Source organism: Amblyomma mixtum, chromosome 4 (genome assembly GCF_055824585.1).
Source record: "Amblyomma mixtum isolate Tamu chromosome 4, ASM5582458v1, whole genome shotgun sequence".
Classification (NCBI taxonomy): Eukaryota; Metazoa; Arthropoda; class Arachnida; order Ixodida; family Ixodidae; genus Amblyomma; species Amblyomma mixtum.
In genome coordinates, this window is record NC_143015.1 from 66138890 (window position 1) to 66154370 (window position 15481).

General features: G+C 49.4%; 1 pseudogene; it reads left to right on the plus strand.

Annotated features, from left to right (window-relative positions):
- Positions 1-13505: 13505 nt before the first annotated feature.
- Positions 13506-14735, plus strand: LOC149346691 (uncharacterized; annotated as a pseudogene).
- Positions 14736-15481: the final 746 nt, after the last annotated feature.

Genomic DNA, 15481 nt, shown 5'->3' on the forward strand with positions numbered 1-15481 from the left:
AAGATTGCTTACGAGCTGAGTATCGTAGTACAAATAAATTACAATTTACAATTATTTACCATTAATACATTACAATTCTATTACAAATAAATACTTTCATCTAAAGCTGAAGTGTGATGAAGTGCATGCTTTTGAATTTGTGTTGTACTTAAATGAAGTTAGTTTCACATTTTCAACTTAAAGGTCTACCGGACATGCTTGGAGATGGTGACCAGGTGCTGGCTGACAGGGGTTTCCTCCTTCACGAAGAGTTTTTTGTTAGAGGAGTGCACCTCATCACACCCGCCTTCACGAAAGGAAAACAGCAGCTCCTGGAAATGGAGGTCATAAAGTTCAGGCGTGTGTCCTCGTCAAGGATCATCGTTGAGAGGACCATTGGCCACCTCAAGAAATGGAAGATGCTGCAGGGAACTGTAGTCTACAATCTCGTCCCAAAGTTCGAGGATTACCTCACTATTATTTTTGGGCTGACAAACATGGCCCCATCCCTGGCAGCAAAATGTAAGCGTTCATATGCTTAGATTTGTACATTCATCTGGTTGCTAGAAACTGCGTAGCCTGGGGAGAATAATTTTCCCAAAAAAGCTTTCGAGGGCTTGATGTGCGTATCACTTCAGTCGAATGGTTGTTCATCTAAGAGACGTGTATGCCCAGACTGAGTACGAACCGGAGTGGCACTCACTATTAGTGATGTGCTCTGCATTGCCCCTTTTCTAGTGCATGGTCTTTTCAATATGTATTGTTTAACACTGTTTTCATAATGGCTTATATATAGTTCATGTACATAGAACATTACATCACTGTAATAAATACCGTGTTGAAGAAAAAAAAGCTGGCATGGCGGAGTGGTTAGCATGCTCGTCTCGCACTCCGGAGACCGGGGTTCGATTCGCGTCTTCGACCAATTTCCTACTCTGTTTTATTTAGTTATCTGGCTTACTAGAAAGGTTAATTAGGCTAATTGGGTTATTAAGCAATGAAATAAACTAATTCCCACTTACTTAGAGCATCACTATACGATCCCTTTAATTGGTTGCATGGTTACTAGCCAAAGTACAATTAGCCCCGTTTGAAATTCGCGCACTGTGACATCACCACCGTTTCGACCAATTGAAAACCGTGACATTTCTGTCGACAACTCATGCTTACAACGATGAGGCATTAAAGGCTTCCGCCTTAATAGCGCTTCTGTGTCCTTGAAATATGTGAAAGATACGAGCAGGCTACACTTACATAACCAGTTTTTTTACGAAACACCAGTAAGCACGCTCAAAAGTCTTCGCTGGTAACGACAAGTCGGATCCTTCGCACATTGCAACATCACAGCAACATTAAGCGCAAAGTTTAAGCTAGAAAATGTAAAGTACCCGCAAATATTTCACCTCAAAAAGGGTCGTACCACGAAAAACCCCCACCACGTCCATTGCTGCAAGTATCCGGTAAACAAGAATAGAGAAACGCATGATCCGCATTGTTTATTAAGCACACTTGTTGATTTTTTAAGAACTGCTAGAAGCTGTAACTATTAGTAAAACGAGCTTCCACATCACTACAGCGTAAAAAAGACGAGCACAAAGGAAGAAAACACTTACGACACGGACAAACGCTGCACTCACAACTGATTTTATTTCGCCAGCAATGGGACATATAAAGATTCCGCCGCGAATGCGCGCGCTCGAAAGTACACATGCCATGAATAACAAAGATACATTATCACCCATCAGATACATATTATCGTGTGGCAGAGAAAAGATCACATTCCGCTTTGTACAAATGGATAGAAGTATCGCTTACGCAAAAATCGCCCTTTTTCTTTATATGGTAAGCTTCTAGTAGTTCACGTGCAGTTTGATCTTTGCTTTTGCCTAGAATCCTTGCACCGTCAAAATGAGGCGAACAATCCTGGCAAGACCTGCAATGTTTTACTAAGTTAACATCTTCATCATTCTCAAAATTTCTTTCATGCTCCCTCGATCGATCATTGACACATCGGCCAGACTGGCCGACATTGATGCTCCCTCAATTGATCATTGACACGTCGGCCAGACTGGCCGACATAGGCTTTTCCGCATGACAGTGGAATTTCATATACCACTCCTGACTGGCACTGCACATGCGCTTGGTATGCTTTTTCCCGCATCCAGATTTTGTAGCCTCCTTACCGGAGATACGAGGGCATAGTTGGCCAAGGTTTTTCGGAACCGAAAAAACGAGTGGCACCCCAAACCTGTTCGCTACTTTTTGCAAGTTATGCGAGACTGTGTGCAGGTAGGGGGCAACTTCCGGACGCACAGTGCGCTCAACTTCCCTCGTCGTCGTGGACGTCGCGCTCTTCTTTACCTTTTTCAGGAGGGTTTCGGCAACAGCCGTCACGATCGACTGAGGGTGGCCCTAGCTAGTCCAATATTCTTGCCAATTGGCCGTCAAAGCTGATCTGCATTTCATGTTCGCACGATTTATCTAGTGCAGATTCTAGGCATAAGTTCACAATGCTTCTCTTTATTATTTTAGAGTGTGCAGAATCATAAGGTAAAAGTCCTTTCTGCACACGTGGAGAGTACCGCCAACACACGTGATCCCCACCGAACTTTAACCGAATATCTAAGAACTGTAGAAATTTCTCTTTTGGAACTTCGCAAGTGAAAGTCAGTCCTTTTCCATGCTGTTTAAAAGCGTCTAAAATCTTGTCAGCAATAGCGCAGTAGTGTAAAGGGATCTGCTTGTCCAATAAGATAAAAAAATCGTCAACATAACGGTACACTTTTGTAACTAGCAGCAATAACAATGACATTGTGTGCTTGCGTCTCGCGAGCGAAGTAAAAAAACACCGACACTTATCAAGACCAGAAACGAACTGCCGTGCCGTAGCGTCTCATGACACCGACTGGCGCCGTCTGTATTCGCTTCTAGGTGCGGAGCCAAAAAAGGGTGCTACGCCATGAACGTTAAGTTATAGTGAACAGCGATGCAAGAAACATAGTCGGAATTGCCGGGGAGAGGCTGGGTACATATTACACCTGCCACACAAATTTAGGGTTTGGTGCCCGAACGCAGTTTCAGCGTATTTACTTCTCCACCAGACACCTTGCATGATTACAATGTTTTAGCTTGCTCAAGGTCTCAAGCTAATTTTTCTTCATCCTCTCTTAAGAATCAACACTTGGGGCATTAGTAGTATTGGCCTAAGCTAAACATAAAGCCACCCGCTGCTAAGCACAATGCGAACATACAAACAACTTTAAACGATGTGAGAGTACAGGGAGCACAGGCTGCAGAGGAAGGAAGAGTAAAAGGTTTACCATTTACCAGCACCACTCTCTCGTTCATGTGCTAAATTAAAGTGCTACAGCGCGGCGGCTGAATTTCGGTGAAGGCGAAATTCTAGAGGCCCGTGTACTGTGCGATGCCAGTGCAAGTTAAAGAACCCCAGGTGGTAGAAATTTCCGGAGCCCTCCACTACGGCGTCTCTCATAGCCTGAGTCGCTTTGGGACGTTAAGCCGCAAAAAACCAAACCAAAGTACTGCAGCCGTTATAAGGGCGAGTGTGGCGACGTCTGTGTGCCGATCTGTGGCTACTTCATTTCACACCGCACAGACGGTGGTGAAACAGCACTACATTGCGGGAAGAATGAAGAGAGGCGGTTTCACAAGCACACTAACGGACACAACAACGGTGTGACGTCCTCACATACTGCGCGGGTCCACACAGGACCGAGAGGCAAAGGGACACCGCTCGAGACAGATGGAACAAAACATATATTCAAGATTCATATATAATCTACGTGATACAGAGGCTGGGGTACACAAGCTTACATGCAGATGCGCCGACAAGGAAGTTGTCCGTGTTCGTTCACTGATGCTCGTCTTCTCCCCGATGGCTTGTGCGCTTCGGGCGTCGGAGGAGCGACAGCCCAGCGGTGTCATCTCGGGTCCTCGTCTCTCTACTGCCCCGTTTGTTTTTCCCGTCCATTCGGGTGGTCTTTCTTTCCACTGCCCGTCTTCCCCGGACTTCCCACTGGCTCGGGCCTTTTCTCCTCCGGCCGGCGCCCCTGTCACTCTTGGCGGGTGTTCTTGGCCAGTTGAATGCTTGTCAGTGTGCGAATAAAGCTGACGGCCAGGCCATCGGCCTTCGGAGTCCTAATGAGCCTTGGACCCTCCGACGATTCCTGGCGCCATACAGTCTCTTGCTCAAGCGCCTCCGGGGTCCCACAAAGGGAAGATGTCGCCGAAGATAGTGGCCCCCTCCGGAGACACGCATCGCACTGTCACAATAGTAATGAACTGAAAACATGCAGAAGGTACACAAAGGGTTCCTAATGTTTTCCATTTCAAGGGTGTTGAATATTTCATAAGACCACAAACTGCAGGTATCTGAACAAGTTGACAAAATAATGTGAATTGTGGCCTAGGGTTCTGCGCGCAAATGTAATGAAATTCCATTTGAAAGGAGCTGAGAAGGGAGATGACTTTATTTGTCACCTGTCAACGTTCTGGGCACAGTCAGGTAGAAGCTCTTCCTTCTCGGGAACACCCAGTGAAGAGGTCACGCATCACACATTGAGCACTCCTGTTACCCGTTTGTTTAGTTTTGTAGAGGGCAGGCTTAACTTAATGCGAAAAGCTTGTGTAGAAGGCGGTTAAAATCCTGATCCTAAGCAGGAGGCTCAAAAAAACGGTTCCCCGTGCTAGGAATAAAAATTTCCGCCGGTGTTCCTCTCATGATGGGAATGGAAGCAAAGGGAAGTGCTCGTGTCCACACTAAAATCTTAAGAAATCATTAAAAAAAACATGGGAATCCCATAAAACACGGTGTTTTAAAGAGGACAAAGCACCAGAACTGATAAGCACAGTTAAAAATATACTACAGATAACCGATCAGAAATGTAAAGTACTTGCGTACTTCTGGGCATGCATAATAATGGCCCCTTATATTCCCGTTTGTAAAACACGCACAAATAAGCTGGAAACTGCACAGAAACATGCATGCGCACTCAATAATTAGCCTGTCAATGCTAGTCAATAGCGGCTGTCGACGGCGGCGATGAGCCCCGACCGTGCATTTCCGCTGTCTCGATGGAGATGGCATACTTGGAAAGGGTACTTCACATTACACTGCACTGACTGGGGTCATCTTGGTCCACCTGGGAAAAAGAAAACAGTTCATGTCAATCATTTTACTAATCTCAAATAATTTCTCGATAGATTGGAAAACATTTATTCCGTCAAAAATGCAGCTGCAGACGGTCCGCGCTAGATGGCCACCAAACCACGGCTGGCGGCGACCTGAGCGGCCCACTCGGTGGCAAAGCCTTGAATGCCCGGGTCCGAGCTGACCAGCACGGTCTGCCATCGCTCAATAGAAGGAATTTGTACTAGGTCCTCCGGTGAAGGTTCTTCTTTACATTGCCATAGTATACGGTCACACGTGGCTGTTTCGCCCTAGAACCTGCACTCGGGGATATAGTCATCCGGGTACATTTTTGATAATAGATAGGGGGTAAGAAAGGACCTCGTTTGGAGTCTCCTCCAGGTGGTCTCTTGTGCCTTATCCAACGTTTTGTCAGGTGGTGGAAATTTGTGTCTTTCCGATTTGTAATGAGTTGTAATATCATGAAAAGATGCCAGCGCCTCCTTGGAGTAATCCATCTACACGGACGACCCACCGACTCGGTGGACGAAACTTCGAGCCATGTTGTGGGCCGCCTCGTTTCCTGGATTCCCCGAGTGAACCGGCACCCATATCACCTCAATTTCTTTGCAAGGTTCCCTGGTCAGTTTCAGCATTCGCTGCGCCGCATTCGAGATTCTGCCCCCCGCAAAACTACGGACGGCCGATTTGGAATCCGAGAAGATCGTTTCCGCGTCAGTGCCATAGCTATGGCTAGCGCCACAGAAAATGGAACTTCTGAAGGCTAGATAGTACGAATGTTCGAAAGTGGCCGTGGGACATACAGTTCAAGCGTCAGCACGGTTAATGTTTGGTTCACATCACCTTTAGGATGGCGTCAACTTTTTTGCAAGTGATCCTAAGTCACGTGACTTTCTGATAACTTTTTGCAAGTCACGGGAGGCCACGTGGAGGATCGTTATATCCGGATTCTAGTTACGCCATACTACGACACTAATATCCGCTCCTTTTTTGAAAGTGATTTCAAGTCATGTGACACTTCGCTATACGTGGTCTTTATTAACTATCATTACGGCATACTACACCGGCATCAATTTTATAACCCCTTACGTCACGACTATGACGTCACCTGAATTCCGGTTCCACGGCCTGCGGACAACTTCTGGTGACAGATTCTGCGAACAACTTTCCGTCTCAAGAGCCATATAATGCTTTCGCATTAATCAAGACTCAAATCAACACTGACCTTTGATGCCTTGTTGTAAACGATCTCAAATGTGCCACTGTTGCACTGGTCAGGCACTTCGATCTCTTCTTTTGCAGATGCAGTCACGTGGGAATCTGCGTCGCTCTCTTCTCGGAGGGACATGCGTTTACGCTTCGTGCCTCGATGTGGTCCGTCCAATATCTCTGTGCTGCCTGCTGAACTGGAGGCTGGGAAAGGCAGGAAGGTACCACAAGCAAGGCACAATAAACGCCGCACGTTGACTGGAAAGCTTAGTTGCGTCGCTACCTTCTTTTTGTCCCTTCACAGCACTACGCCGTAGAAGCGCTATTCACATCTGTAACAGCTATTACAAAGGACATTGCAGAGCCAACATAGGTGCAACTTGGTTTGGTTTATTGTAATTTAACGTCCCAAAGCAACTCAGATTATGAGGGACGCCGTAGTGAAGAGCTCCGGAAATTTCGACCACCTGGGGTTCTTTAACGTGCACTGGCATCGCACAGTACACGGGCCTCTAGAATTTCGCCTCCTTCGAAATTCAGCCGCCGCGGTGGCTCAGTGGTTATGGTGCTCGGCTGCTGACCCGAAAGACGCGGGTTCGATCCCGGCCGCGGCGGCTGGAGTTTCTTTGCAGGAGAAATAATAGAGGCCCGTGTAGTGTGCGATGTCAGTAAACGCTAAAGAACCCCAAGCGGTCGAGATTTCCGGAGCCCTCCACTACGGCGTCTCTCATAGCCTTAGTCGGTTAGGGAAGTGAAACCCCATAAACCATAAATCATAAACCGAAATTCGGCCGAGTGCAACTGCATGTAAGAATTCACTGCAGAGAATGTAAACCGCACTTTCACGTGCATATTTTGCAGCATCTTATGGCTTGCACTTTTCGATTGCGAAAGTTCGATTTTTCGGTTTGCTGTTAGTGGCTATTTATTCGTAATAAAAAATAGAAATGAAAGAAAAAAACTGACAGAGGCTTAGCTTGGTGAAGCCCGTTAAGTTGCGAAAGCAATAGCCCTGGCTGCGCCTGGTTTGGCTGGTGGTGTGTCTTGGTAGTGCTCTTAGTAAAGCTTATGTTTATAAAAGTTTTGCCCATTTGTTTTACATGGCATTATACTCACCATCACGAGGGCCCCCACGTGCTGGGAGATTTATGCGTGCCTCGGTCGCCAAAACGAGCGGCTGACGCTAACGGATGATTGCCTAGAAGCTTCCCTCTTCTTTCACTCGCACTTCCTCCCTTCCTGTACGGTGGTGGTGGTGAAAAACTTTAATCAAAGAGAGCTTGAGGGTTAAAAAAAAAAATAACCCTGCTGCATGGTCGGTATCCTTAGTCCGGGACACCGCATGACGAGGCCCCGTCTCGCGCCCGCTTGACCAGAGCCCTTTGGGACTCCAGCGGTTCGGGGGGTCCACCGAGATGACAGAGGGGTTCGACCACCTGGGGTTCTTTAACGTGCACTCTCGTGCGCAGCACACGGGCCTCTAGAATTAAAATTTTGTTTTTGTGAGGAAAGGAAACGTCGCAGTTAATGTCTCGCATATCTCGGTGGACTCCCGAACCGCGCCGCAAGGGAATGGAGGAAGGTGGGAGTGAAATAAACAAGAAGTGCCGCAGTGAAGGTGTCCGGAATAACTTTTGAACTGCGGGAGGAGAATCTATGGCTACGTCAAAGCCTTCCTCCAAAGGCTTCCGTCAAAGCAAAAACAGAACGGCAACGATTGGCCTGGGGGAGCTCAGATCAGACAAATTCCTTACTCCAAATAAAGGAACACCTCAAGGATCAGTCATCAGTCATCAAGGCAAAAAAGTTAAAAGCAATCGACGGCATACACCATGCCATGTATGCCGACGACGTCACCATCTGGGTCAACACGGGCTCGCTCGGAGAGAAAGACGAGAAATTACAAAAGGCAGCCACAACAAAAACCTGCGTACAGAACTACGTCAGAGCAAGAGGGCTAGCATGCTCCACCGAGAAATCAGAGCTCCTAATGGTTTGGAGAGGAAAACAAAATCGCACAGTCCCCACTAGCAACGACTTAAAATTGAACGTCGACCTCGAGGGGAAGTCGATACCGAAAAAAAGACTCACCAGAATCTTGGGGATGTGGATACAGTCAAACCAACACTGCACCCACACCCTCGCTCTACTCAAAGCAACCACTCTACTAGTGGCCCGCATGATCACGCGCATCTCACACAGACGTCATGGCATGCGAGAGGAGGACACGCTCAAGTTGGTCAGAAGCCTGGTAGACAGCCGAGTGACACACAGCCTCTACTACTACAATCTCATCAAGAGTTAGGTACAACAGGCGGACGTGATTCTACGCAAAGCCTACAAAGCCAACTCCACCTTCCTCACAGCACTTAAAAAGCTCCTAGCCCTAGGACTACACAACACATTCTATGAATTGAGAGAGGCACAACTAGTCTCCCAACGGCGCAGACTACAGCAGACCCCATCTGGCAGGGAGCTCCTTAAGAAACCGGGCCGCGCCGATAAAATTCAAGAGATACAGAGGACAGAAACAATCCCGGACGAACATCGCAACACACTAAAAGTAACGCCCACACCCCGGAACATGGATCCCAACCTGCACGAAGCACACAGAGAGGCAAGAGCTGAATACCTACAAAAGACATTAGCACCCCAAGAAACGACGGTATACGTGGACGCAGCCACATACACCAGAACAGCGGAGCAGCACAACAGCAATGCGGTAACAACGTTGACTGACTCGAGAGAGAGAAGAGAGAAAAAACTTTATTTACAAAGGAATTCGGGGCACGCCCCAGGGTCCCCGCACGACCCCACTGCACTGAAGTGTTTATGTTCCTGAGGTCCATAACACTGGCAGCACGGCCGGTGGCGATGGTCTGCACGGCCGGGTCCTCCGAGCGCAGCAGGGCCTGCCAGTCCTCCCAGGTCTTGAGGTTCTCTAGGTCTAGCGGGGGAGGGTCCGCCGGGCAGAGGGAAATGATATGTGGAGGGAAGAAGCGAAGGGTTCTGAGCATAGGGCACATGCGGGAGTGGGAAAGGATCGATGATAGTGGGCTAGGGTAAGGGGCGAGGGGAGAGAGTGTGTCTGTAGTCTGCGCCAGAGTGTTGCGTGTTTGTTATCTAGGGAGGGGTGGGGCGGGGGGTAGAGCTGGCGTGGTGGTACTACACTTTGATCTTAGCCAAAAGGCTGGCGTGAGGCTCTGTATGCCTGGGTCAGCTCACTGAATGTGTGCATGCGCTCCTTCGTGAATCCCCGATCCGAGGCCACCTGAGCACGGTTTAAAGAACCTCGGGCTAAAAGGTTGGCAGCCTCGTTTCCGGGATTCCCGGAGTGCGCAGGCACCCATATCAGCTCCACATGGCGGGGCGGGGGTGCATCGGGCGAGTCCAGTATGTCAAAAGCAGGGACATGAACTCGGCCTCGAGCAAAATTTAAAATCGCAGTTTTGGAGTCACTTAATATATACCGGGCTTCCGTGCGAGCGATAGCTAGTGCAATGGCGGCTTCCTCTGCAGCCTCTGGGGACGTGTCTGGAGGGAGAGGTAGTGTGAGGAGGGCGGATAAAGAGGAGCCCACCACAGCTGCTGTCGCTTCATCACACGTGCAGGCAGCGTCCACCCATACGGCGTCCTGCTCGGGGCCGTACGCTCGATGGAGTGCCTTCGCACGGGCTCTGCGGCGCTGCTCATGGTGGGACGGGTGCATATTCCTCGGGAGCGGCCTAATGAGAAGCTCCCGGTGAAGGGGTCGTGGGATGGCGAGGAGGGTTGGGTCGTTGGCCGGTATTCTGATGCCGAGGGAGTCCAGGATATACCGACCTGTGGAAGTGTGTGTGAGCCTGATGTATTGGACCTGTCGGTGGGCCTCCACTAGTTCCCCGATCGTGTTGTGGAGGCCCAGGCCTGGTAATCTTTCTGTGGATGTGTTGAGGGGACGATGAAGCGCTACTTTGAATGCCTTGCGAATCAAAGCATCCAAAGCGTTTATGTCATGTTTGGATAGTTGTAAGTATGGGGTAGTGTACAGCACTCGGCTGAGGACAAAGGCATGAGTGAGGCGACATAGGTCGCGCTCCTTCATGCCTCTATGACGTCGACTGGACCCTACGCGAGATCACCAGCGCATCACTACAAGACTGTACGATAGTCGAGGCTGAGGAAGCGGCCGTCGCTCTAGCGGCAGCGGAGGGCTATCGATCTAAACGGTCTCTAACAACCCTTACAGACTCACAAACAGCATGCCGAAACTACCTACGCGGCAGAATAGGGCACAGAGCGCTCAAATACTCCGCTCTGGGGCCACATAACACAACGACAAACAAACGAGAACCAATCAGGCATACGATAGTATGGCCGCCGGGACACGCGGGAATAACAGGGAACCAAGAGGCGGACAGGATAGCTCGAGGGTACAGTTATTACCGAGCATCCAACCTAGGCGACCTCGAGGGGAACGAACCTGTACCCCAAGATTATTCGGCGATACTAAACTATTACAAGGGCTGCAGAAAGCGGTATCCACCACCGGACAACTCCCTTAGCAGAGAAGACTTTGTCGCGTGGAGGCAGCTACAGACGGGCTCGTACCCGAACCTACACGTACTCAACAAAATGTATCCCACACAATACACTGACAAATACCCTTGGTATTTGTCAGTGTACCCTCGTGATCTGAACACGACCTTGTAGTCTGCAGCAGGAAGCGGCGGCTGCTGCCGCGAACGCTGCGCAGCTGTGCGCGTTGCTTGTAGGTGCGCTGATTTGTCAAGGCGCGCAGACTTGGGGGCACCGGTAGCAGAAGCTGCGGCCTCCTGGCTTCGGGATGGTGAAAGGACGTCCTTGGAGTGGGCAGGCACACTAAGAATGTGCGTCCAGTCCCTTGGGTCGTAGTCGTGGGGGTTAAGAACCTCTCCCTGCACCTGCACCTCCATGATGGTGTTGGTGGCGGAAGCGTCCGACGCAGTAGGCCTAGCTCCCAGCGGAGCGAGGCCTAGCTCAGGCGAAGAGGTCACAAAGAAAGGGCCGTGGGTGCCCGAAAAATGGCTTAGTCGGGTCAAAAATTAATGGCTGCGGCACTCACATTCGTAGATCAGTGGATGGTGAAATTTGGGCCGATGATGCTGGCGATTGGCGAATTCCGCTGTCTTTGTGCGGAGCCGATGTGGGGTGCGTCTGTACTACTCGGCCCCCTAGCGGCCAATCTTACTCACAAAATGATGCGAAATGTCCGATTCTTTTGGAGCTTTTGACATGCATAAACGCACGAAGGTGGCATCGCGGTGCACGAGAGCGCGAGTGACTCCTTGTCGTAGGCAGCTCCTTGCTTTAAGAGCCTTGATCCGATAGCTTAAGCAACTTGAAATCAGATTCGAAAGGAGAAGTTTAAAACCGAAACTCCGAGAGCGTTTCTCAGTTTACTCGTGAACGTGTTCACAATCGTCCGATATTAAAAGAAATGACCACAATCAGTATGCTAAAGATTACAAAACGTATTTAAAACATTGAAAATATGCGTATGAGTGACATAAAATTATTTTTTCTGCCGCAGTTTTTCCGAATTCAAGTTCAAACTTCACCCATCCTTGACTTCGCGAGAAAAAACTGTGCTGGCCACATTAATGTGCTGTAAGATGGCGTCCAAGATGGCGACTTACATGCGTGGACCGCTTTGCTGGCTCAGCTTTACCCCCCTGCGCAGTAATGAGGTATGTAATGTGGTCACCCACGGACGCCCTACGCCCCCTGTCGGAGTGGACGACAACTATTTTTTATTAGTTGTCGTCTGCTCCAAAAGGGGGCGTCAGGCATCTGACCTCATTACTTCGGATGCGCGCATTCTGACGTCATAACCATTTCGCCCAACCGAAAAGCGTGACCCCTCTGCTGACAACCTTCTGTCGACAACGATGAGGCACTGAAGGCTCTCGCCTTAAAGAAGAGCAGTACACACATGGAGTGATGTTCAGGCGCGACTCCTCGCCCTCCAGGAGCTTTCGGTAGGCAGCAATCTCAATGTCCAGCGCTACTTTGATGTCCAGCAGGTCTCGATACACGGCCAGTTGCTCTTTGATCTCGTCTCGCAACCTCCGGGTCTCTTTTTCCTTGTCCCCCAGTGCTCGCGTGTGCCGATCTCGCTCCTCTTCGAACAGCCGCTCCAAGTCTCGGACGCGGGATGACAGGGACTGGTTCTGCACAAATCCCACAAGGGACAGTAGGCCGGGTTAGTAATTATCGTGAATGTTATAATTATATTAACCTATTCTGGAGGGCGCCACGGGTGGCCCTGGCTGTGTATATACTGCCGCGACTAATCTATTAAAGGATCTTCGTTCGGCTACTGGCATCGTGCTTACTTGGCTGGCTGCGTGCGCGAGCAGGCGCTACAAAAAATGTGGATACATAAAGTGGACGTGCCAAGACCCGGCACCTATACCTACGGCAGTGCTTCCACAGAAAGACTTGTCAATAAACCGCAGCTAGAATGTATGCTCGCAAAAACTCACCTTAAGGATTTCTTTTGCTATGTGTGACAACCAGAAAGAGTGAAAGCTACGAGAAAAGTGGTTTTACTTGTCACACAGGAGCCTGGTTGATTAAGGGCGTTTAATGGTGTCCCCGCAGGGGGGCGTCTGCAGCATGCAGACATTGGTGAGTGGCGACACCACGGGGTTAACCCGAGCATCCACACGGACTTCCCCGCAGGGGGATGATGGTGAACAATGCGTCACCACGGACCCGAGCATCCGCGCTTAGCTGTGCGTGGCATCGCCGTGTCCGGAGAAAAGGGGATCCTGGTGGTTGAGCCGATGCCGAGCGTTTGGACCCTTAAGGCCCCTCGGCGGAGGCAACACACCACTTTGGCCCCAGCTTCCTGCAGACGGCACCTCCGGCCTGAGCCGACCGGAGGAAATCGGCAGTCGCCTTTTCCTGTCCACCCCTCTATCTTTCACTTTCCTATTTCCTTTCTTACAACTTTCCTGTATCCTCCTCTCTTCATCGTTTTTCCTCTTTTTCCTGGCGGCGAGGGTTAACCGTGTATGACCAACTACCTTGAGTTGAGTCATATTAGGTTATAGTTAAGGGGTACAGCTGGCGTGGGCAGGACTTTCTTTCAAGTTCCTGTCGCGTCCCCTTGTTGGGCTCCATGGTGGGTGGCTGGCACCATGACCGAAAAACTAAACTTTTTTATGACTCCCCCCTTTCCAAACCAGATCGCTCTCTTAAAAGAGGGCGGAACAGGGCATCAGACTTTTTTTCTAAAAAGAAACCGACATTCACAAAGTTTCATGTGATACACAGCAACAGTGACGAAAAGCAAGCCAGAAAAATATCCCCATTTCTTGTAACCAAATGTTTAACAGATACCTCAGGGCCTGGCTACAAGGTATCAAAAATGGCCAGTGGCGACCTACTCCTCGAACTGCGTGAGTGCATCCAATGATCGAAACTCTCAAACATTGCTTCTATAGGAAACATCTCTGTCTGCGTGACTCCCCACCGTTCTCTTAACACAGTTAAAGGCGTTATCTCAGAGGCTGATTTCATCCATCTAACAGAAACCGAAATGCTTGAAGGACTTTCTGATCAAACTGTAATTGACGTGCACAGGATCAAAATCCGCAAGGACCACAAAGAAATAGACACCAAACACATGGTCCTGACGTTTAACACCAGCAGTTTGCCCGAAACGATCGATTTTGGATACCTGAAAATCACCGTCAGACACTACATACCGAATCCCCGCCGCTGTTTGAACTGTCAGAAGTTTGATCATGGCTCACAGAGTTGCCGCGGCCGTAAAACTTGTGCGACATGTGCTTCGAAGGACCACCCTTTTGAGGAATGTGACGCAGCCCTACGTTGCGCGAACTGCGAAGGAGAGGACGCTGCATACTCCATGGCGTGTTCGTCCTGGAAAAAGGAGAAAGAAATTATTACAATAAAGACCAAAGAAAACATTTCATTCAAAGAAGCGAGGAGGCGTTTTGCGCTTACCAATTCATTCTCCTTCACAGCAAAACCCAACTTCGCTGATGTGGTGCGCGGGGGCGTAGCACCACACAGCGTTCCGGCACCTGCCGAGGCCAGTTCCACTGCGCCTGTAGCAGGGCCACCCACGCCCCATGCAGGGACAGCGAAAGCTGCTCTGCCAACTCCAAGCCAGGGAGTGCCGGCCCATGGGTCAGCATCCCGCAGGACTTCCCCCCGTTGGGGGAGGCCTGACACCAACACATCCGCGGCTTCCCCGCGGTCTTCCAGCACCTCCAGTTAGGTGATGGAAGTAACTCCCGATCCGCCCGCTTTGCAGCGGCGGAACCGCTCTCTTGAGAGAAGAAAAGACAGGACCCCGATAACGGGCCCACAAGACAAGTAAATCCCTTCAGTTCTCATCCAAAAACATAAACACGACTTTCCTACTTCAATGGAACTGTAGAGGATTGCTTCGGTATTACAATGACATAACACATTTACTTGGGTCAATGCTTCCTGTAGCTTTGTGTCTTCAGGAAACCAACCTCGGTCCACAACATACAAATATCCTGAGACATTATAAAACATTCCGACGCGATCGCGAGCATGCCAACAGACTCTCAGGAGGCGTCGCAATTGTCACTCAGCGCTGTGTCCCTGCAAAAAAAATCAATCTTAACACAAAACTGGATGCGGTTGCGGTTGGCGTCGTTAGCTACAAAACCATAACGATATGTTCTGTATATCTTCCCCCGCACATGACATTAACAATGCAAGAATTAGAAGGCCTGATAAATGAACTACCGGAGCCATTCCTGGTAGTTGGTGATTTTAACGCTCACTCACCGTTCTGGGGAAGCGAACGCTGTGACTCGAGGGGCCAAATAATAGAAGATTTTATCCTCTCAAATAATATCTGTCTTTTAAATACAGGAACAGCGACATATTGTTGCCCAAGCTCAAGAGGGATGAGCTCCCTCGATCTAGCTTTCTCATCGCCATCTGTTTTTAACGATTTTAAATGGGATGTCATTGACAATCCATATGACAGTGATCACCTTCCAGTACGAATTAGTTGAACATCTGCACAACAAATCATCTCAACAACACCGCGACGTTGGAAGCTTCATCTCGCTGACTGGTCACTTT